The sequence below is a fragment of the Rhipicephalus microplus genome, chromosome X, assembly GCF_043290135.1.
Source record: "Rhipicephalus microplus isolate Deutch F79 chromosome X, USDA_Rmic, whole genome shotgun sequence".
Lineage (NCBI taxonomy): Eukaryota > Metazoa > Arthropoda > Arachnida > Ixodida > Ixodidae > Rhipicephalus > Rhipicephalus microplus.
Window position 1 is genome coordinate 450951062 of NC_134710.1, and position 23317 is coordinate 450974378.

Sequence of the window (23317 nt, forward strand, 5' to 3'; positions counted from 1 at the left end):
GAGAGAGATGCGCGAAGCAAAAAATGGATGAGGCCTCTAGGATTATGGTCAACAAAAATGAGATGCGATTGAACATGGTCATATAGTAAGCAGAAAAACAAACACTACGTAACAGCGGAAAAAATCTGGCAGGGTTTCTTATGCATGCACCCAAGGCGACCAAAAGGCGACAGTCGTCTGTTTATTTTTGTTAAGTCAATTTATTGGTACCCCCCCACCCCTGCGATTGTTTTGTGCACATAAAGTGACTTTGCACTGATTTATAAATGGAGGCATTCCAAACTTTCAGCACCTCACCACTTTCTGCCCGGCCTCCGTGATTGGTGGGCCCATCACACGATAACGAAGCCGTGCAAAGCGACTATGTCGTCTCATGACGTGATCAGGGAACCATCAAGGTGACCTTACACATTCTGGTGATCCGTGACGTCACGATGACGTCGTGTGGTGAGAGCATGACGCCGTGATTTTTGCATCACTACTGTTGACGCCGACGCCATGGGACGCCAAAGCCACCAACGATCAATTTTGTTTCTAGGTGAAAACCTAAGATGCCTCATCAAAGGTTAATCTCGACCGTATGAATCCCGTGTCGGTGACGTCGAGTGATCGAAAGAAACCACCGCGTGATGTCAACATGTATGACGTCAGACATCGCCAAAACTTGTGACGTCTCCTAACATCACGTGAATTCACGTGATCAGGTCATCGCATGACATCCGAGCTTGGTGCAATGTGCTCTTGTCATAGAGGCGATGCAAAATCAGTTTTGCAGACCCTCCGATTTTGGCGGCAGTGGAAACCTCCTTAGGTACAGCAAGTTTTCAAAAGGTGGTGTGACTGGTGGCGGGCTGGGGCGTCGGCCGGGGAGGGCGAAAGGAGCACTGGCCCCCTTCTAATCACGCCGGCACGTGCCCACGCCCAAGCTACACCAGTGCTCTTCCCCAGCCGCGATGCAAGACGAGTTTGCAACCACGGAAAAATCATGTTGACAGTCTTAGACTGGCGGGGTAGGGTAAATACATTGACCGAGAAGGAAAAAAAGTATGACTTCCACCATCAAATTGTCTTAGGTGAATGGATACAGAACCCTCGGAGCTTTTAAACAGGTCTCTAAGCCTCTCACTTTAAAAATGGCGTAGTTTATAACAGGTTAAGCTGCAAGTGTAAATTCCCAGCCCTCTAAACAGAGCTAGTGAGGACAGAGACGACAAAGGTCCAACTTTGCTGCAGCACCACAAACATCGAAGCCATGAAGTCGCACCAAGCAAGGAACGAATAATATAATTGTTGCAGTTTAACGTCCCAAAACCACGGTGCGATTATGAGAGACGCCGTAGTGAAGGGCTCCAGAAATTTAAGCACATGGGCTTAAAGCATTTTCGGCGCAACCAAAAATGCGGCCGCCGCGGCCGGGATTTATCACCGCCACCTGCAGTATTATAAAGCAACGTGGCGGGTAAGCAATGAATGATACGACCAGCGATTTACATGTATTCTCACATCCCAGAAACGAGCAAGCTTGTCCACTGGTTTTCTTATTCGGCATGTTCAGTGATAATTACGGTTTTTTGCGACGAACCACACAGTCTAGTATGTGTGAATGAAAGGCCGAGCGATCAGAAGAAGCGTTTCTTCACAATAGAAGCTCCTTACACAAGCGAAAACCACTCACTGCGCGCAATGAAAGCAGGCGAAAACGGGAAAGCGTCGCCTGCTCTGACCGTCGCCGCTCCACTCTCCCATAATGCCCCCGCGTCGATACACCAGAGGAAGGCACGGCGCTGCGATTTCTGGAAAGGTCCATTCACCATGGGGTGACACCAAGGAAGGGTGGGGGGGGGGGGCACGCGTTGTAACACCATTCCTGAGGTGCGCTCATGGGTTATAAAGAAGCGAGCGCACGCCTCCAGACGCACTGCGGTAACACACTAGTCTTCTATGATTTGTCCAGCACGGGAATGGCCAGTTCTGGCGTTCACGAAAAAGCACAATACGCGGCCATACACAGCGCACGTCCACAGGGGAAAAAAAAGGGGGAGAAAAAACGGCACGCGCAGTTGGAGGGAAAGAGTGCGAAAAGTGAGGGGCTGCTAATACTGTTGCCCAGATGACGCAACAATGCCATCATTAGGTAATTTACGTAATCTGCGCAAGTGATTCATGGCCTCGGCAGAGGCCGTAACTCTAAAGGGCTCCTATAGCGCCAGCGTCAGCGGAGCGTTTGAATACCGCGTATCTATGGAAGGTATAGGAAACACTATCACCACCCCAAGCACTCTGTAGAAGGGGTTAACCAGTGAAAGCTGAAATGTGTGGCCTCGGTGCATAGCGCTGGGTTCAGCTGGACGTGGTTATGAAGCCATTCACAGTTATTCGTTACATATTGGTGCTTCTTAATAAGGTTAGACACACGTTTGGCTGGGGTTTACCACAGTGTATATTTAGCCTACCACACAAATTCCCTCGCATATCGACGGTCACGGAGCAGTGTAACGAGTGGGTAAATGTGTTAATCACAGCGGTTGTTCTCGAACCATAGGTGGTCGCACACTTCGCAGCCGAAGCAAATGGGCCGCTGCAGAAACTCCCACCTAAAGCGGGCGTTCAGCCCGGCGAATGCGCTCATGAAATTATCACATTGCCACCGCAACGACGTTGAAAGCGCTTGACATCACGACCTACCTCGACGGCATGGTTTGCGAGAGTCGCCCACCACCATCACTTGCATTTACGTTCGCAATCCAGCGCGGTTTGGAAGGCTACTTGATCGTCGGTACGCAATTGCTGCCAGCACTCTGTTTCCCAGGTCTGTTTTTATGCCCAGATTGCATGATCAGCCCGGCGAATGCGAGCTGTCACGTTTCAACAATCGGCGGTCTTCGTAAATTCTTACTGGCGTATACCCACGTGGAGCTTTCAGCAGAAACTGATTGGCGCGCACTTGGCGCCACGGCTACGACAGTATGGACGACGTCACTAAAAACGCAGCTAACGGCGGTTCTGATTGTGTACGACGCTGCGAGCGACGTAACTGATAACACGGCCAATGAATTCTTGTAAACTTCTCTGCGAGAATGATGCGGAGCACGAAGAATAGGGCTCAAAGAATAGGGCTCAAAAAATAGGGCTCAAAGAAGCGCTGAGAAAACACTATATCATCATACAAAAACATAGCGTTAGAATGGCAGGGGAACTCTTGAAAGCGTAGTTCATTCAGTATGTGGGAGAAGATTTCATGTCTGAGCTGCTTGTTTGCCTTTTAGATTGTGGACTACGTAAGTTGTATGAGTTCCTTGATTAGAAATAGTTTCTGCCCGCGTGCCTTAGGCTATCAGGGTGGTTGAAATTTCGTTCAATAAACTTCAGTTTTCACAGCGCTTATTTCTGTTTTCTTTTTTGTGCTCCGTCACATTTGCGCTGAAAAGTTTTCATTAAAGCATCAGTTTCAGCTCTGCATCTTACTACTTTACAGCACCCAATGAAGACCATTCATGAGATCGCTGCCGAATGGATTTTAGCTTATCTTGCGATTTACAGTTTTGGCTGTATGCTGAAAACCGACCGTTTCTTTAGTTCACGAGGCCACCGACATTGTGGTAAACAAAGTCACGCATTTCAAGTAACAATATAGGATGGCAGTAACTGTTCTTAAGAATCTGTGTATAGAACTTATGTTTAATGATTTATAGTACGATGTACGTTGCTTAGGGAGAGCTTTGAGCTGTCCCGGTAACAGGGTTTTGTGTGAAAATAGGTGGGTCACGATTTAGACTACCAGATACTCAACTATGGGAGACCTGTAAGGCGTCCTGTAGGCCTCACACTTGATGAGCCTGTCTTTGAACTGTTTTGACACTGCTCAAAGAATCCAGCCTTGCACCGCTACTATTATCGGATGTTGGAGTACATATCCCCTGTTATGTCGCTAGGTACTTGTCAAATTTTTTTTAACGCCATGATACTTTTCTTCTACTGTTTAACTTTACTACTCAGTCACACGTAGTGTTTTGAGTGGCCACAACTAACTTTTAAATCAAAATGTCCGTAGTTGTCACAGAATGTCATTTTTTCTGTTGACGAGCGCCATGCACTACTTTCTGGCTGGCGCACCGGCTTGGGATTGAAATGCTTTTTCAAGCCTAAAAAGAAACAGTGGAATGGCGTGTTTCTTTTTTGCTGCAACGTTATTATGATAAACTAAGTTTGAAAGCTCCTCTGAAGAGGCGGGCCTCAAGGTGGTCACAAGAACTAGCGGCGCTGCAGTACGATTTTGCTCGAGCAGCCTGGGGCGCGTGTGTTGTCATCGCCGGTAGCGACGTGCAAGCGGCTACCGCGAATGGTGCGCAGTATTCCCACGTCACTTCACGGACTGTTTTTGGCACTGCGTACTTTCCTGTACGAGAACACGTTTTTCATGCATGAGGCGTAACGAGGCGGAGCAGATTTATCTACATTGAGGTACGCGGACCAGCTTCACGCCAGACTCCAACAGCGGCGAACGACCCGCTTCGCATGTCCAGCTTTTCTGGATACATAACAGCCAGTGCCCCTAGCAGTCCCTGCTCGAAGCTAGCGCGTTTTCAATGGAACCAGTGAGTTTTTCTCGAATAATTAGTTATAGAGGGTGAATGTTGAAAAACGCAGACAACAGAGTGCGTCTGAGAACCTAATCGGACGAGACGGCTGCAGCAATCATTTAGGAGTAAGCTTCAATTTTGTTCCAAAAGCAGTTAAAGATCTTATAATGGGACTCAATGAAAACGGCAAAAAAGTGGTCTGTTTTTTACGACAAAAACGTTCGCCGCAACAAACTAACCTGCTTATATAATTGTCAGCGCACCGTATGTATTCCTGACACTCGGGTTTCGATTGAAGTCATTTTCGACGTCCCGCCGTTGGCATAACAATGATCTCTAACGAGTTTTTTGTAACGCAGTCCTTCAAATGCTTGTGATGTATTGATAAACTCTTCCGTATTGCAGGTGGCTTGGCGTTATTCGTGGCCGAGTGCGTTATTCGCAAAGTGGCGGGGCCAACATCAGCACGCCGTCATAGGTTCAATGCCAAGCCGGCAGAACAATTTTTATTAGCCCGTAAATTAGTTCCACAGCATCCTACTAGATGGCACAACCCAGACAAAACCAACAATTTTTTGTTTCAGTTTTGATTTCTTGCTGTGATCTTAAGGAGTCTTTTGTTTGCCAGAGACTGCTGCGGAGCACGGAAGTGACGTCATGAACTTTTCCGATTAGGCGCTTCATTTGAAGAATCCGAGCTTCTAGCGGTATGTCTAGACATGACAATAAAAGCCATTTAAGTTACGTCCAAACGTAAAAGTGAAAGCAAATGTTAGTTAGGGCTAACGTGACATCAATGCAAAACCGGCTTGTTAATAATACCCCATCGTACGGCAGTTGTGGCGTTGTGGTTAGAGCAACATGTTAAGAATGAGTGAGGTCGGTGGTTCAAGCCCCAATATGGTGTTGTAAATTTTTATGTCTTTTTTGCTCATTTCTGTATTGTTTTACATTAGTGTCTCCTCGTCGGCCCCCGTAAGCCTGACTTGCTGCTGGTGGTCCGGTCTACACCCTTACAAAAATGGACTTTGAGTTTCCCTTGACCACGTACCAAGGCCTTTTTGACTCAATAGATGGTCAATTAAACGACAGCTTCTGATGATTGCACTCATTGAAAATTTAACTGACATGAGGTACGAAAAGGTCAATTAAATCTCACGCTTTACAATTTTTAATTGACGTGCGTTAGGAAAAGTTCAATTGAACTACATGTCACTACAGTTTTGATTGACATGTGTAAAGAAATGTTCAGCTGAACCACAGTCACCACATATTTATTTACATATGGTAACAAACGTTCAACTGAACGACAGTCACTACATGTTTAATTGACCTTGTATTGATCACTTTTTAAAGAACCCCAGGTGGTCGAAATTTCCGGAGCCCTCCACTACGGCGTCTTTCATCATCAAATGGTAGTTTTGGGACGTTAAACCCCACAAATCAATCAAATCAAGTATTGATCACTCTCAATGGATGGATGGATGTTGACACCTAGCTACATCAACATCAGGGGCCCAACGCACAAAGCGAGTGTGTGCGTGTGCGTGTGTTCATCTGTGTCTGTGCGTGCGTGCGAGTGTGCGTGTGTTTGCGCGTGTGCGTGTGTGTGTGTGTGTGCGTGCGCGTGTGCATGCGTGCGCGTGTGTGCGTGTGTGCGTGCGTGTGTGTGCGCGCGTGTGTGTGCGTGCGTGTGTATGCGTGCATGTGCGTGTGTGTGTATGGGTGTGTGTGTATGTGTGTGCGTGTGGGTTGCGTGTTTGCGTGTGGTGTGCGTGTGTGTGTATAGGTGCATGTGTGTGTGTGTGGTGTGTGTGCAGGTGCGCGTGCGTGTGTGTCTGTGTGTGCGTGTGTGTGCCTGTGCGTGTGTGTGTGCGTGCGCGTGTGTGTGCGTGTGTGTGTGTGCGTTGTGCATGTGTGTGTGCGCGTGTGTGTGTGCGTTGTGCGTGTGTTTATGTGCGTGCGCAAGTGGGTGCGCGTGCGTGTGTGTGTGCGTGCGTGTGTGTGTGTGCCTGTGCATGTATGTGCGTGTGTTTGCGCGCGCGTGTGTGTTTATGTGTGTGTACGTGTGCGTTGTGTGTGTGTGTGTCTGCGTGCGTGTGTGTCCATGTGTGTGTGTGTGTGTGCGTTCGTGTGTGCCAGTGCGTGTGTGTGTGTGTCTGCCTATGTGTGTGCGCATGTGTGTGTGTGCGCGTGTGTGTGCGTGTGTGTGCATGTGTGTGTGCGCGCGTGTGTGTGCGTGTTTGTGTGCGCGTGTGTGTGCCTGTGCGTGTGTGTGTGCGTGCGCGTGTGTGTGCGTGTGTGTGCTTGTGTGCGTGCGTGCGTGTGTGTGTTTTTGCGTGTGTTTGCGTGTGTGTGCGTGCGTTCGTGTCTACCTGTGCGTGTGTGTGTGCGTGTGCGCGTGTTCGTGTGTGTGCGTGCGTGTGCGTGTATGTGTGTGTGCGTGTGTGAGCGTTTGTGTGTGCATGCGTGCGTGTTTGTGTGCCTGTGTGTGTGCGTGTGTGTGTGCGTGCACGTGTTCATGTGAGCCTGTGTGTGTGCGTGCGTTCGTGTGTTCCTGCGTGTGTGTGCGTGTGTGCGTGTGCGTGCGTGTGTGTGTACGTGTGCATTGTGTGTATTTGTGTGCGTGTTTGTGTTTGCGTGTATGTGCGTGTGCGTGTGTGTGTGTGTATGTGTGTGTGCTTGTGCGTGTGTGTGTGCGGGTATGGGTGCGTGGGTGTGCGTGTGTGTGTGTGTGCGTGTGCGCTGTGTGTGTTTGTGTGCGTGCGTGTGTGCGTGCGTGTGTGTGTACGTGCGCGTGTGCGTGCCTGTGCGTGTGTGTGTGCACGTGTGCGTTGTATATGTGTGTGTACGTGTGTGTTGTATGTGTGTGTGCGTGTGTGTGTTGGCGTGTGTGCGTGTGTGTGTTGGCGTGTGTGTGTGTGTGCGTGCGTGTGCGTGGGTGTGTGTGTGCGTGCATGTGTGCGTGTTCTGGTGCGCGTGTGTGTGCTTGTGTGTGGATGTGTTTGTGTGCGTGTGTTTGTGTGCGTGTGTGTTCCTGTGTTTGTGCGTGTGTGCATGCATGTGTGCATGCGTGTGTGCATGCGTGTGTGTGTGTGCGTGCGCGAGTGTGTTTGTGCGTGTGTTTGTGTGCGTGTGTGTGTATGCGTGCGTGCGTGTGTGTGTGCCTGTGCGTGTGCGTGTGCATGCGTGTGCGCGTGTGTGCGCGTGTGTGTGCGCGGGTGAGCGCATGTGCGTTTGTGTGTGTGTGTCTGTGTGTGTGTGCGTGTGCCTGCGTGTGTGCGTGTCCGTGTGCGTGTTCGTGTGCGTGTGTGTGTGCGCGTGTGTATGCGTGCGTGTGTGTGCGTGAGATTGTATGTGTGTGTTTGTGTTCTGCAGTTTTATTGCGGGTATATTTCTGCAAGATGCCTTAATCATTAGAGGCCCTGCATCATGCATACAGTTGCAGCACTCCTGGAGCAGCAATGAATTACATATAACTATACTCAAGGAAATGTTTTCAGGCACTAGCTGTGCAGTACACGTGCTTCTGCATTGCGTACACGGATACTTAGCTCATACACACTAGCCTGTAGCAGTCAAGTGCGGTACGTGCATTATTTCATTGACACGAAAACATTATGCCCTGTGAGATCAGCAAAAATATCGTTCGTTCGTTGTTTCTAGCAACGCAGATTCTGTGCATTCAGAGACAGTGCCTTTATAATTAATATATTTCGTAATATTTTATAACATAATAATAATATTATCACTTATTTATTAAAAATATGGTAAGCATACGAATAGGACGTGTCGTGGTAGCAGTTCTACGCAAAAAGATTGCAGATTCGTTGAGTCTTTCAAAGGTCCGACCCTTTTTTTTCTGCTGTCCACTCCTGTCGGGAAGAAGAGTGGAGTGTGTGGAATGCGCACTTCATTGCTCAAAATCTCGCTGGTCTGACCGGCTTTTTTTTAGCAAGTCGAGTGCGTTGGCGGTTGCACGTGCAGACACTAACGTGGAGGAACCATGATGAGTTCCCGACCCCTGAAGGGGTGAAAAGGCGCCTGAGCCCTTTTAAATTAGGGATCAAGAAAGTAGAACGAGAAAAGAATAATTTGTAGTGCGTTTACCATTGCGTTATAAAAACTCGAAATTTAGTTCTCAAACAAGCTTCACAGTATTATTTATTTATTTAGTTAGCATACCTTACAGGCTCTCGTTAGAGCATAAAGGGGGGCTTACAGAAAGAAAAGAAAGAAAAATGAGAACGTATACAGTTCAAATATACAAATAAATGCAACATAACAGCGACACTAATAACAGTAATAGAACAAGAAAAATACATTCACCAAGTATATGCACCTCCATAGAAATGTCTATGAAATGATGCTAGATGTAGTGAGAGAGTAGTTTCTCGCGGAACGCGTTGTTGTTATCGACTGAAACTATCTCGTCGGGAAGACCATTCCACAGTGAGATTGCCTGTGGCAAAGCAGATAAGTTGAACGCGCGTGTTCTGCCAAAAATATCCTTAAAGCTGCGCTGAGTTCGCATGCGTGCAGACATGCGATCCAGTGTGTGTAGATAAAAAGCGCATGGATTTCTGCTATTATTGTACTTGTGAAACAACACAAGGAGGGCTATCTTGTGGCGGATATCCAATGGTTGTAAACCGATCTCGCGTTTAATTTGAGATACACTGCTGTGACATTGGTAGTTCTGAGTGACGAACTGGGCTGCTCTGTCTTGCATGGCTTCAATCATCTGTAATAAATAGTTTTGATAAAGTGACCAAACTGGTGAGGCATATTCTAACTGTGGACGTACGAATGTTAAATAGGCTATTTTGCGGACGCTCGATGTAGAGTGATGGAGATTTCGACGTAAATAACCTAGTGTTTTGGATGCCTTGGAACAAATAGAAGTTGTGTGGGAAGATCATGAAAGTTTAGAGTCAATAATAACCCCTAGATATTTGTATGATGTGGTTGGAGATACTTCACTATTTGTAATTTTGTACGAAAAAGAGGAAATCGAGGTTTTTTGGGAAACCAACATTATTTTACATTTTGAAGTGTTCAAGCTCATTAACCACTTAATACACACACTGCAAACGAGGTCTAGGCCACCTTAAAGGGCCTCATGATCAGAGGGAGATGTTATGGTTCGATAAATGACACAGTCGTCTGCAAACAGGCGTTAGTCGGCAGATCGTTAGTCGGCAAATGTTAGTCGGCAGATCGTTGATGAAGATTAGAAAGAGTACAGGGCCAAGGACGCTACCCTGCGGCACTCCTGAAGTGACTTCTGCGATATCTGAATGAGAATTATTTGCAAAGTGAGCTGTTCACGAAATGAAAGGAAATCTCAAAGCCATGATAGCAATAAGGAGTCCAATTTGAGCGAAGACAGTTTGACGACAATGGGCGACACGGTCAAAGGCCTTCGAAAAATCGAGGACAGCGCAATTTGTCTGTGTGTTCAGGTCCAAGTTAGTCTGTAGATCTGTCGTGAATTCAAGTAGTTGTGTATCGCAAGAGAAACCTTTCCTAAAGTCATGTTGGGTGGAACTAAAAAATTGTTTGATTCAAGATTACTGTAAATGTGAGAAGCAATGACATGTTCAAGTAATTTACAGCTGATAGAGGTTAACGAGATGGGACGATAATTTTCAACCTGATCTTTACATCCTGATTTAAATATGGGAATAACATTTGCGACTTTCCAATCCCAAGGAAGCTGACCGGTACACAAAGACTGTCTGAAAATGTGAAATAATATTTGAGAGGACGTGGGAATTCTATTTTTTAGTATCTTTGAATTATTATTATCTAGACCACTAGAAATAGAAACTTTGAGGTTGTTGATTTGTTTAGTGATGCCCTCAATGTTAATATCTACGGGTGCCATGAAAGGGTAATCAAGTTCCGGAAACTCAGGAATGTTATAATGATCTTCCCGTGTAAAAAAGAAGAAAAAGAATGTGGTAAACGCAATTGCACACTGGTCTCTTGGAAGAGGTAATTGATTTTTGCCTTTCAAAGTAATATCTGTCACAGCAGAAGCAGGTGATAATTGTTGCCAAAATTTTCTGGGATTGCATTTTAATCATGATGGTAGGTCATGTTTAAAGTACTTGTCTTTAGCAGTGAATAACGCAGAAGTATAACTTTTAGGACATTTCTTATATGAATTCCAAGTAGAGGCACTACAAGCGTGCATCGCGGTCCTATACAGCCTTTTTTGTTTTCGATTTCTCAAAGTTAGCAAATATTTGTTAAACCATGGGTTTCTCTTATCATTAGATATGGCAATTTCAGGGACGTATTTGTCACTAATAAAGTAATCTCCTCTCTAAACAATGACCAGTTTTCATCAATGGTACGACTTGAAAATGAGGCCAACAATGTGCTGTGATAGAATTCTTCCAAGTCAGAATTCATACAACTATAATTGGCCTTACTGTAGTCTCTAATCACTTTTGTAGTTTTATCCGCAACTTTGAGAGGAATGTTTATTGATAATTGAACGAGCTTATGGTCACTAAACCCTTCAAGGCAAGAGATTTCATCTACATTATCAGGATCTGAGGTAAGTAATAAATCCAAAATATTATTGCCCCGTGTTGGCTGGTTGATTATTTAAGTGAAATTAAAATCAAGGGCAAAATTCACAAAGTCAAGAGACATTTTTGAGATGGATGAACAATTGATCCAGTCAATTTGTGGTAAATTATTATTAATATTACGTTAAGTTTTATTGACGCAAGGGCATCTAAGGCCAAAGAGAGCCAGTGCAAGTGTTGTTTCATTACGGTTATTAGTTTAAAAATTAAAGCAAATGTATAAAACATGATTAAAAATTAAAACAAATATCTACGAACCAATTAAAACGCAGTATATTTAAAAATAATGTCACTAGTTTAAAACAAACGAATGTCACTTTGCTAAAACCTTCATTTTGTTGACTGAAGTCTGTGCTGATAAATTAGTCTGCAAGGCCCAAGACCCTCGCAGCTGAAGTCCTTGTCTGAGCAAGAACTTCGAAGGCTCAGACATACTTTTTATGTACAAGGGGGTACCTCACACTTGAGGCGCAGCCTGGTGCCTAGGATTGAATGATATCATTGTTAGAAATTTCACTTTCCCAAGATAATGAAGAAGTCTCTTAAGGTCAACCACTGCATCAAGTGATAAAAAGGCGCTGGATGAAGTGGGATATGATATCGATAGAGCTCCCTGAAATGGGTCAGTCGTGCTTGGTGAAGCACAGGACATTGTATGAGGACATGCACAACGGTTAGACTCTCTCCACAGTGTATACATGTAGGTGGATCAGTGCCTGTCAAAAGGTGTTTATGTGCGCATGAGTGTGGCCTATTCTGAGCCGTGTTAGAGTGAATTCAGCGAACCTGTTGAGGTTTTGGGGGATAACTTTTCTAAGCTGGGGTTTTACAAGGTGGAGTTTGTTGTCGACTTCTCTGTCCCATTTAGCTTGCCAGTGATTGCGTAGACCTCTACGTACAACAGGTATTAAATCTACACCCGGAACAGAGGTTATATCTATGGTTTGCCGACCAGTGGCTTCTCGTGCATTCTTGTCCAATATTTCATTGCCCGCAATTCCAGAATGACCTGGAACCCAGCAAACAACAATAGAAAGTTTTAAGTTGTAGGCTGCGTAGATTTCGTTAAGGAGCTTGTTGAAAGTAGGGTTCTTGCTGTACTTGCCACAAGACAGGGCCCTGACAACACTTAAAGAATCTGTGTACACTATAGACTTTTGTATCTTGTGTTGTTTAATCTGTTGTATAATAAGCAGGATACCATAGGCTTCCGCTGTGAAAATGCTGGTATGTGTATGCATGGTTGTGGTGTCCGAGGACTTTTGTCCTTAGGTTGCACAAGATACAGATGTTTGAGATTTCGAGCCATCAGAGAAGAACGCGGTTGAACGATATTTGTGTTTAAAGGCCAAGAAACGTTGCTCAATAAGTGCACTTGGACAATTTTCCTTTATGATGTCTTTGAAAGACCAGTCACAAGTGACTGGACATTGCTGCCAGGGATGGATGTGTTCGACATGGTCACTTTCCTCCAAGTCATTGAAGAAAATTGCAAGTTTTTCTACTGCAGGTCTTATTGCCAATGGAAACGGTGGGGCGATAGAAGGATGGTTGAGGTATAACTGGGTAGTAGACACATCGTTCATAAGTGTTTTACATGGGGGTTGCTTCAGAGACATGATCTTAACTGCATAGTTGACTCCTAGATACGTGCGCTGATAGTCTAGTGGCCACTGATCTGACTGCATAAAGGCTTTGAATAGGGCTGGTACGGAAGGCACCAAGTGCCAGCCGGATACCTAGGTGGTATACAGGGTCTAACATTTTCAGTGCTGTCCTTGAAGCTGACTGATATACTATGCATCCATAGTCTATGCGTGACAGAACCAGGCTTCGAAACAGAGATATGAGACAGTGCCTGTCTGTCCCCTGTAGCGGAAGCTGCTCAGCACCACCGCATTCTTTTCTATCCCGTCTGCAGCCGGCCGTCGACAGCGCGCCTACTCGCGGCGCCAGCGCCTCCTCCTCCGTGTTCGGGGAACAACGTGTTGTCGGGGCCGGCTCCGGGGATTAGCACCGGCGGCATGCTACGTCTGCTCGCTCGGGGGCCCCCTTTTCCTCTTTCTTGTAGAATAACGCGGGGGTGCCTCCTTCTCTCCCTCGTCGAGGGGAGCTCTCGTCACTCGCACGGAGTTGAAATAAACAGTCTTGCCTTGCAACTCCAAACCAGCTTCACGTCTACTTTCTCGCTGCCTCCGGCAGCCGACATTCCCTGCCGCTACAAAATTGGTGACCCGAACGCTTCAACGAACACGCCGCGATAAGCTCCAACGACAACGCTGCTGCCTCCATGCCTGCGGTCATCACCACAGAACTGAAGCTACCAAATTTTTGGCCGAAAAATCCAAGAGTTTGGTTCTGCCAATAGGAGGCCCGTTTTCAGCTCCGGCACATCACCTCGCAGTCGACGAAATACCTTCACGTCGTCGCAAAATTGGTGACCCGAACGCTTCAACGAACACGCCGCGATAAGCTCCGATGACAACGCTGCTGCCTCCATGCCTGCGGTCATCACCACAGAACTGAAGCTACCAAATTTTTGGCCGAAAAATCCAAGAGTTTGGTTCTGCCAATAGGAGGCCCGTTTTCAGCTCCGGCACATCACCTCGCAGTCGACGAAATACCTTCACGTCGTCGCAGCCCGGCCCCCCGAAATCGCCGACGCTATCGATGACATTTTGGTTTCACCCCCCGCGCAAGAAGAATATGACACCCTCAAAAAGACGGTGCTGGACCGCCTCGAGGCGCCTGAAGAAAGCAGACTGCAGCAGCTTTTGTGTCGCGAAGAGCTGGGCGACCAACGACCTTCCCAACTGCTGCACCGTATGTGCCAACTACTCGGTGTGCACGCGCGTCAGGACGGCCAGCTCCCACTTCTTCGTGAACTTTTCCTGCAACGGCTCCCCCAGTCGGTGCGCGTGGTTCTCGTGGGTTCAGATGAGACGTCCCTTGATCAACTAGCGCAACTTGCCGATCACATCACAGAATACTCAACTCCAACCTTTGCGCCTATAGCTGCTGCAAGAACACATGAGCAACCAGATCGACTGTCGCGCCTTGAGGAGAAACTGCAACACCTTACCGAGACCATGCAGAAACTTGTGCTATCTGGCGCTCCCCAACAGGACGAGCAACAACGCAACCGATCCCCTTCAATACACCCAAGCTCTTCCCAGAGAAGCCATGCACGAGATACACAGGACGGAGTTTGCTGGTACCACCATCGTTTCGGCACGGGTGCTAGCCACTGCACTCAACCTTGCTCGTTTCCGGGAAACGCTCCGGCCAGTCGTTAACGGCGGCTTGCGACATCGACCCTCCACCAAGCCGCCTGTTTTTCGTAGTTCACCGCGTAAGCAACTCACGCCTGCTGGTCGATACGGGAGCCGAAATCTCTATTGCCCCGGCAACCCCCGAGGATCGCCGACGTAGCAAGAACACATCGTCGCTGCAGGCAGGGAACAACACTTCCATCGCTACGTACGGCTTCCGCTCTCTGACAATAGACGTCGGACTCAGGCGCCTGTTTCGCTGGGTCTTCGTGGTGGCGGATGTTAATTTCGCCATACTCGGAGCAGATTTTCTCAGCCACTTCAACCTGGATGTGAGCGTACGTGACCGTTGCCTCAAGGATAACAACACATCCCTCAAAGTATGTGGTTTGGAGTCAAACATCTGCTCATCTGGCATCTGTGCCTTCCAGCCAGTATCAGCCTACCACCACGTCCTGGCCGAATTCCCCTCGCTCACCAAGCCCCGCAACACGGAACAGCCGGTGAAACATAACTTGACTCACCGCATCATCACCACCGGGCCGCCAGTCACCGCCCGGCCACGACGGCTGTCCAGCAAAAGGCTTCAAGCTGCACGCAGGGAGTTCGAGCATATGCTGCAGCTGGGAATCGTTCGCCCATCGTCTAGCAACGATTCATCGCCGCTACACATGGTGCCTAAGGGCGACGATTGGCTTTCGTGTGGTGATTACAGAACCTTGAACGCATCGACAACGCCGGACCAGTATCCTCTGCCACACATTCACGATTTCAGCGCGCGGCTGGCAGGTACGAAAATATACAGCAAGATCGACCTTGTATCGGCATACCACCAAATCCCCGTCGAACCGCAGGACACACCAAAAACGGCCATAACAACTCCGTTCGGCCTGTTTGAGTTTGTCCGCCTGCCCTACGGCTTGAAAAATGCCGCACAGACCTTTCAAAGGTTCATGGATGAGGTCACCCGGGGTCTTCCTTTCATCTTTGTCTACCTGGATGACATTTTGGTGGCCAGCGGAACGCCTGAGGAGCACGAAGAGCACCTCCGCCAGCTCTTTCAACGTCTGGATGAGCACGGTCTGGTGTTGAAACCTCAAAAGTGCGTGTTTGGAGTAGAGGCACTTAACTTCCTCGGCCACCACATCACTGCTGAAGGCATTATTTCATTGGAATCGAGGGTGGAATCCGTCAAGAAGTTTCCAGCTCCAACATCTTTTCGCAAGCTGAGGGAGTTCCTCGGGCTCTTAAACTTCCACCGGCGCTTCATTCCGTCTTGTGCTCGAGTGCTCCAGCCATTGACTGACCTGCTGCGCCGAGACGACCAAAAGGCACCAGAATTTTGTTGGTCTGACGAACACCAGAACGCTTTCCAGAAAGCTAAAGACGAGCTAGCCGCGGCTACCCTCCTCATTCATCCACAGCCTGAAGCTCCGACACGCCTCATGGTGGACTCTTCCTCCACATCGGTCGGAGCAGTGCTGCAGCCACAGGAGGGCGCCCAGTGGAAGCCACTGGGCTTCTTTTCGAAACGTCTGAAGCCTGCAGAAGCACGGTACAGCACTTTTGGAAGGGAGATGCTCGCAATCTATTGTTCCATTAAGCGTTTCCGCTACTTCCTCGAAGGCCATGAGTTCTACATCTTGACAGACCACATGCCCCTCACCTACGTATTCAAAAACAACAGTTCCTCCTACACAGAACGAGAGATTCATCAGCTCTCATTCATCTCCGAGTTTTCTACAGACATCCGCCACGTTCCCGGGGTCGAAAATGAAGCAGCTGACGCCTTTTCTCGCGTCAACGCTTCCGGCACAGAAGTCCTGGATTTCGAAGCTATGGCCGCAGCTCAGCGGGACGACCTCGAGTTGACAAGACTGAAGGGAGGGGGATCTTCACTCGTGCTCTCGGAGGTTGCTCTTCCCTACGTCCAGAGCACGATAACCTGCCATACCTCCCAGGCAGCACCACGACCTTTCGTCCCACTGAACTTTCGCCGAGTGGTATTCAACACTTTCCACTCCATCAGCCAGCAAGGTGTCCGCGCCACCAAGCGGCTGATAACGCAACGCTTCGTTTGGCCCGGAGTCAACGCGGACGTGCGACGATGGGCTCGGACATGTGAAACGTGTCAGCAAGTGAAAGTGACTCGCCACAATCGGGCTGCACCACAGGAATTTCCGACTCCTGAGTCGCGGTTTGACCACGTTCACCTCGACCTCGTGGGACCACTACCGCCCTGCCAAGGATTTAGGTACCTGCTCTCATGCATCGACAGGTACAGCCGGTGGCCCGAAGCTATACCAATTGCGGACATATCATCTGAGACCGTCGCGCAGGCCTTCATTCAAACATGGGTATTCCGCTTTGGCTGCCCCGCCCGCATAACAACTGACCGGGGACGGCAATTCCAGAGCAACCTCTTTTCCGCCCTTTCAACGCTCCTCGGCACGAAGCTGCAGCATACAACCGCCTACCACCCCACCAGCAACGGAATGGTTGAGCGCTTCCACGGGCAACTCAAAGCCGCACTGGCAGCGAAACTCGACCGCCAGCACTGGGTGGAGAAGCTCCCGCTCGTTCTTCTTGGCCTACGCTCAACGGTGAAGGAAGACCTCAGCTTCAGCGCAGCGGAGATGGTCTACGGCTCAACAGTGTGCCTCCCGGGAGAATTTTTTTCCGACCAGACACCTCCCGCCCCAACAGCCTCCGATCACATCGAGAAGCTGCGCGCATGGCTCGCGCAACTCAGGCCAACAGCACCTCGCATCACCCGCAACAGGAAAGTTTTCACTTTTCTTGACATGGACTCTGCTACCCATGTGTTCCTGCGACACGACGCAACGAAGCCGCCCCTTACTCTGCCTTACGATGGCCCATTCAAAGTTTTGGGACGTACTAACAAAACCATCGCAATCGACGTGCGGGGGAAACGAGAAGTCGTCGCCGTTGACCGCACCAAGCCTGCTCATATTGAGGTTTCCATTCAAGCAGCCTCTCACGTACGATTTCAGTGCTAACCATTGGACTGTGACCTTTCACTATTCAGCCCGTAACTGCTTTCCTTCCTTGAAAGCTCTGCAATCTAGGGGGGAGCCTTTGTAGCGGAAGCTGCTGAGCACCACCGCGTTCTTTTCTATCCCGTCTGCAGCCGGCCGTCGACAGCGCGCCTACTCGTGGCGCCAGCGCCTCCTCCTCCGTGTTCGGGGAACAACGTGTTGTCGGGGCCGGCTCCGGGGATTAGCACCGGCGGCATGCTACGTCTGCCCGCTCGGGGGCCCCCTTTTCCTCTTTCTTGTAGAAGAACGCGGGGGTACCTCCTTCTCTCCCTCGTCGACGGGAGCTCTCGTCACTCGCACGAAGTGGAAATAAACAGTCTTGCCTTGCAACTCAAAACCAGCTTCACGTCTTCTTTCTCGCTGCCTCCGGCAGCCGACATTCCCGGCCGCTACACCCCCACGACTGATGCAATAAAATCTTTAAAAGGTTCATGGTCTTGAGACATTTTAACTTCAGCTGTTTTATGTGCTGAATGAAGGTGAGTTTGGAATCAAAAATTACACCGAGGAATTTTCGTTCTTTCGCGTTGACTATGTTTTGTCCATTCAATAATATGCAGGGGTCAGGATGCACACCTCGTCGTCTCGAGAACAGCACACTAGTAGTCTTGTCAGTGTTAAACTTAAAACCATTCTCGCCAGCCCATTTTGCAAGTCGGTTAACACCTAACTGTATGTGGCGTTCGCATACAGTCAAGTTACACGATTTGAAACTAATTTGAATGTCGTCCACGTATAGAGAGTACGATATCGCAGGTGGAATAACAGAGCGAAGAGAGTTCATTTTAACTATAAATAGTGTGCAGCTTAATACTCCTCCCTGCGGCACTTCAATTTCTTGAAGAAATGTGCGCGATAACAAAGTACCTATTCTTACACGGAACTTCCTTTCAGACAGATAATCTTTTAAGATGGTAGTCAACCTGACACATATACCGAAAGACAGTAGATCTTGCAAGATTCCATATCGCCAGGCAGTATCATATGCCTTCTCAAGATCGAAGAAAACAGACAGACATTATTGATGTTGTACAAACGCATCACGTAAATACGACTTGAGGAGGACAAGATTGTCGGTTGTGGATCTAGCTGTACGGAAACCAGACTGGCACGGGTACAATATGCTATTGTATTCCAAGTAATAGACCAAGCGGCGGTTAATCATTTTTTCAAACACTTTGAGTAGGCAGCTTGTGAGGGTGATAGGCCTGTAACTATTCACCGAAGAGGGATCTTTGCCCTGTTTAAGGATTGGTAGTACTATTGCCTCTTTCCAAGAGGAGGGTATTTTGCCGGTACTAAAAATCTTGTTGTAAAGTGCTAAAAGGCAGTTCAGGGTTTCATCAGGGAGATTTCTGATCATTTCATAAGTAATTGTATCAGAACCAGGAGCAGAACTTCGACAGGAACCAAGGGCGAGCTTCAGTTCATATACTGTTAGTGGTTTATTGTATCCGTCTGATCGAGGCTTGTTCCGGCACAGAGGTACACTTTCAGCTATGCTTTTGTGGCGTAAGAACTTAGTGGTATAGTTTTCTGAGCTTGACATTTTCTCGAAGTGTTCGCCAAGAGCGTTTGCCTGTTCTTCTATTGTATCACCGCAGTCATTCACCAAAGGGAAGGGATTTGGGCCTTGTCCTTTAAGTTTATGCACTTTATTATAAACCTTGCTGACGTCTGTGTAGGAGTTTATTGAGGATATATAGCGTGTCCAGCTTTCCCGTTTGGCTATACGGCGAACACGCCTTCCATTCGCTTTGCAACTTTTAAAGGTTATCAAGTTTTCTGCTGTTGGGTGGCGAGAAAAACCCTCCATGCTTTGTTTTGCCGTTTTTTTGCAATTTCACACTCCCAATTCCACCATGGCTTTGCGTTAACCTTATCATTCCTGGACTGCGGTATGCACTTTTTTGCACAAGTAAGAACATATTCCGAAATATAGTTGGCCATCTCTTCTACTTTCAAATGGTCTACCTCTTCGAGGTGTACTGTACATAGCTCTCTGAATTTCACCCAGTTTACAACATGAAAGTTCCACTTTTTGGGATAAGACGGCCGGACATCCCGTTGTTTTGTTGCTAAAAGAGTTGGAAAATGGTCACTTCTATATGGATTATTATTTAACTTTCCAATCTAAGTAAGGTAGGAGTGACGGTGACGCAATGGCTAAATCTATGCATGAATATGTATTGTGTGTGGCACTGAAGTATGTTGGCTCTGCCTTGTTGAGGAGACAGGCTCCAGATGCGAGAAGAAAGTTTTCTATTGCACGACCTCTCGCATCACATTTGGTATCACCCCATAGCAGACTTTGAGCATTAAAATCTCCAATTAACACATATGGTTCTGGAAGCTGATCAATAAGATTTTCGAACTCTGTTTTATTGAATGGTTCGTCAGGGGCTATGTAGATCGAGCAGATAGATATAAGACAGTTGAATAGAATAGCGCGAACAGCCACAACCTCAAGAGAGCTTTGTAGCACAATGTGCTGGCATGCTACGCTTCTTTGTGCAATGATGGCCACACCTCCAGAAGAGAAATTGCCACCAATTCGATCTTTACGAAAAACCACATATTGATTTCAGAAATTCACATGAGTCGACTTTAAATGAGTTTCTTGAACACAGAACACTTTTGACTGATAGTCATTAAGCAAGTCTTTGATATCATCTAGGTTATTAAATAGGCCTCTGGCATTCCACTGTAGTATTTGTGTGTCCATTTTAGGTGTGTTTCGTGTTCTGTGCTCAAGGATGGAAAGTAAGCTCACGGACCCTTTCCAGGGGCCGTGACACGAGATTTTTTTTTGGATCGGTCGACAGAGTCGCGCCGATCCTTAGGCGCTGGCTGCGCCCTCATGCTCGATGTTGTGTCCATTGCCTCTTGCGAGGCGCTGGACACGCGCTCTTGCGAGCGCTGCATTTGTTTTGAGGGCCTCGCCTCTAAAGACAAGGCCTTCGCGGCCCCCAGCACAGAGGTTGGTGGGTCCTTCTTCGATTGCGGAGCAGCACTGGCTGCAACCGCCGAGGGGGCAGATGGCGTCGCCGCCGGCTCACTACGCGTGTGCCAGACAGGCGCCGGGGGCCGTCGTGGCGCTGCCCCCTGACGCACCACTTCGGCAAAGCTGGTTTCTGGCAGGTAGGACACTTGCCTTCGTGCCTCCCTAAATGAAATGTTTTGTGTTACTTTAATGGTGACAATTTCCTTTTCTTTTTTCCAGCTTGGGCATGACCGTGAGTATGCGGCATACTCCCCGTTACAGTTCGCACAGTGAGGAGAGTTTTCACAGGCATCTGTTGTGTGCTCTTCAGCATTGCATTTCGCGCAAGTTAGGCGGCCTCGGCAGTTCTGTGAACTGTGGCCGAACCGCTGGCATTTGAAACATCGGAGGGGGTTCGGTATATATGGCCTCACTCGAAGCTTGATATACCCAGCCTCAACGGAGTCGGGCAGTACACTTGAATTGAAGGTAAGTATCAGGTGTTTAGTCTGGACTTTTTTGCCATCACGCCTCATGCTGATTCGTTTCACATTTATGACATTCTGTTCGCTGAAACCCTCCAGGAGTTAAGCCTCCGTCAGCCCTAACAGGTCATCATCTGAGACAACGCCACGGGTGGTGTTCATGGTTCGGTGTGGGGTTACTATATCTCCAAATTCCACTAGGTTAGACAATTTTTCATATTGTTTCTGGTCGCGGAGCTCCAACAGGTGGTCACCACTTGCCATTCTCGAAGCCTTATATCCTGGGCCAAAGATTTCCGTCAAAGACTTTGATACTAGAAAAGGTGATAGTGTTCGCACTGATTTGCCGGGTGTGTCAGCGTGGATAACATGGAATCGGGGAAAAATACTTTCTGGTTACCAAAAAATGGAAAACTTCATCGGTGCGCCCTCTTTTCTGAGGGCGATCAGGGAGTGGGGGGAAGGAACAAGCCATAAGTAAATGTTTACTTTCGGCAGCAGCGCCAGCCACCCACCATGGAGTCCTACAAGGGAATGCTGCAGGGTCTGTAAGTACAGGCCCCGCAGACGCCAGCTGTACGCCACCACTATAACCGAATATGGTGTATCCAAGGTAAGATAGCCACACAGGGTTAACCCTTGCCGCCAGGAAACACGGAAGTCAATGGAAGTGAGTAGAGGACAGGAAAGATTTAAAGTGAGAGAAAAGACGAAGATGTGAGGTGGAGACAGGAAAAGGCAACTGCCGATTCCCCCCGGGCGGGTCAATCCGGGGGTGCCGTCTACGTGAAGCCGGGGCCAAAGGGGTGTGTTGCCTCTGCCGGGGGGCCTTAAAGGTCCAATCACCCAGCATCGGCTCAACTACCAGTATCCTCTTTTCCCCGGGCACGGCAAAGCCACGCATGGCTAGGCGTGGGAGGGAGTAGAAACTCCCCCGTTAGCTCGGGTCCGTGGTGTCGCTACACACCAAACGCCTACTTGCGCAGGCGCCCCTGCGAGGAATTTGTGGTAAATTGAAATCACCAAACAGATAGACATTATTAGTGCGGTATTTCTCAATAGCTGATGTGGTGCTGCTGTGAAAGTGATCTATAAATGATGGTTCAGAATCGGGAGGACGGTAACATACGCCTACTAGTATTTTAGTGGCACAAATCGTGCACGCGACCCAGACAGTTTCTAAGTTTGAGTTTGTATCAATGACAAAAGTAGGTATAGACTTTTTATAGCAATGACACCTCCCCCACGTTTGCTTTGACTATCACGTCGGAAGACGTTATAATCGGCATTCCTGTGAAGAATTTCACTGTCATCAACATCCTGAGTAAGCAACGTTTCAGTGAGCAGGAGGACATCAGTTAGGCTATCTTCTAAGGATGAACAAATGAGATCACGCTTGTGCAGTAAACTGCGAATGTTAGGAAAGAAAACACATACAGCCGTTGCAGATTTACTCCGAATTTCTCTAGAGACATGCGAACGCCTATACCTCAGCTATCCAGCTGACAGCTTGACTGCGTGAGTAGCGCTATCATATATGTACGTGTTATCGCCCATGCGCAGACGATCAACGACGAGCTTGTAGGGGTTGTTTTCATTTTTGGCAAATTCGATTAGCTTTCTTCTCGCTTGTAGCGTGGGTAAAGAGAAATCTTCACGTACTGAAAATGTCGATCCCTTTGGTTTATGAGCTGAAGCAAGAACGCTCTGCTTATCTTTGAAAAAAGAAAATTTTGCTATTATAGGCCGATATTTGCCACCAACAAAGCGACCAAGTCTGTGGACTCGTTCAAATTGCGCGGCACTTGTATTCTTTTGTAGTTTCACCGAGCAAAATTTAATCACCTTCTGCTCAGATGCATTCGAGTCCTCGTTTCATCATCTTCTATTCCAAAAAATGGCAAGTTACAGCGCCTGAGTCTGTTTTCCGTGTTATCAAATCTGGATGTGATTTCCACGAGTTTCTTAGAGATGGAGGACATAGCGGAACTCGAAGTGGCATCTGTGGTGTATGAGGAGTGTAGACTACCTTCCAGCTTCGACACCCTCTCTGAAAGAAGCTTTACCTCAGCGTTCGTGTTTATATGGCCTTGTTTTATGCTCCTGACATCCTCAAAAAAGCAGTTTGAGTAGCTTCAATTCGACGCACTGTTTCGAGTACCGCACTACGATTTGGGCTGAAATGTAGGAGAACCGGTATTACCTTCGAGTACTGACACTCTCTCCGATATGCTTCTCAAATCAGCTTTTATGCGCTGCACAGTCGACAAAACACTACTCAACATATTTTCCATTTTGGCTCCAGACCCGGGATTTAACTCGACGTCACCCGA